Source organism: Lithobates pipiens, unplaced genomic scaffold (genome assembly GCF_037356315.1).
Source record: "Lithobates pipiens isolate NorthernLeopardFrog02 unplaced genomic scaffold, aLitPip1_a1.2 Scaffold_28, whole genome shotgun sequence".
NCBI classification, from domain to species: Eukaryota; Metazoa; Chordata; class Amphibia; order Anura; family Ranidae; genus Lithobates; species Lithobates pipiens.
The window spans coordinates 213170451-213171927 of NW_027507789.1; the positions used below are offsets into that span (position 1 = coordinate 213170451).

At 54.1% G+C, this 1477-nt stretch overlaps 1 pseudogene; it reads left to right on the plus strand.

Annotated features, from left to right (window-relative positions):
- Positions 1–884: 884 nt before the first annotated feature.
- Positions 885–1004, plus strand: LOC143937549 (U2 spliceosomal RNA; annotated as a pseudogene).
- Positions 1005–1477: the final 473 nt, after the last annotated feature.

Below are 1477 nucleotides of genomic sequence, written 5' to 3' on the forward strand. Positions count from 1 at the left end.
CAAGGAGCCGCCGACATCTGGACCAGCCACCGCCTGCTGCCAACCCAAAGGTGAAGGCAGCAAGAGACGCTGGTAGCCCAGCTACCTGACGCCTTGCCTGATGGACAGCTGCTGAGGCCAATCACAGGCTGGAATCCCTCGGCACATCCAACCAGCACTCGGAATAAAAGGGACCGGCCTTGCTTGTGAGAGAAAAGGAAAAGAAAATGACCATAAGGAGACGGCCAATACGGTCGAAGGAGGAGGAACTTGACAGGAGATTCGACTGAACGACTGTTGTGCGATGCGGCCAATCGACTCCTACACTCTATGTTCACGCCCGATGCCAACAGTGAATGGGCTGACAGAAGCCCAGGCGCCAGGATGCAATTTTTAGTCGCCATGGCGACCTGGGATTTATCGAGCCCGGTTTCAGTGGACCGCACCTAGAGGTAGGTGGATGTAAACAGACACAAATCCGTTTACAAATGCTGGTCCATAGGGGTGAATGGAGGGTCCGATCGGGTCCCGATATCCTGACAGATGGACCAGACCCTTCGTGTGAAAGGGGCCTTATAGAGGGGAAATCTTCCAATGGGGACACTGTTCTAGGATTCCCTCACAGGGATTTCCTCTCACTTCCTGTTTGGTTATGGGACAGGAAGTGAAATCTCCCCAGTGGGACACAGATGGCAAAGAACTGATAGGGGTTACATAAAAAAAAAAGTTTTGCCTTACTTTAACCATTAGCTGACCAAACGCCGTTGTTATACAGGGGCAGACTGGCTCTCCTGCGCATATCGCCGAAGCTGTACGGTGGCACACGCACGCTGCATGAGTGTGCCCGCGGGTCAGGCGGCCTTGATGTCTGCCGGCGACCTGCGATCACCTATTACAGAGGCAGAATCGCTTCTGGGACTTTTGGCTAAGATCAAGTGTAGTATCTGTTCTTATCAGTTGCCAGAGGAGGCGCTATGCTACTCCCAAATGGGGAGGACAGATGCAAATCTGACGGTGCAACTATACCCGGTCGGTCTGTTTCGGTAGGTCAGCGTTCTTTGGTCATAGAGGCTGATGAATGGTTGTGTCTGAGTAGGCCTGAAGGGTGCTCCTGGTGAGGATGGGTGCTGCACCAGGTCTGGCCGAAGGGTAGGGTCCCGTTAGTTTTTCAGGAAAGAACACTGGCCCCCCTTTCCCCCCAGGGGGCAGTTGGTATTTCCTGAATGTAATTAGGTAGGAGCGATGGGAGTGATGGTTGAGCCCTGGCATCCAGGGCTCTCCCTAAGCTCTGAGCTCTGGACCTTCCTGGTAGGGGTGGGGGCTGCGCCAGTCTGGCTGTGGGCCAGCATTGGAAAGAAGCCCATGGTGTATGTGCCCCTGGAGTGGCAGTCCAGGGGTGCCATAAAGTCACTTTGAGTGAGGGTCACTTTCATTTATGGCTCCACTGTCACTGCACCATACCACTTTTTTTTTTCCCCACCTGCTTCCTGGGTCGGGC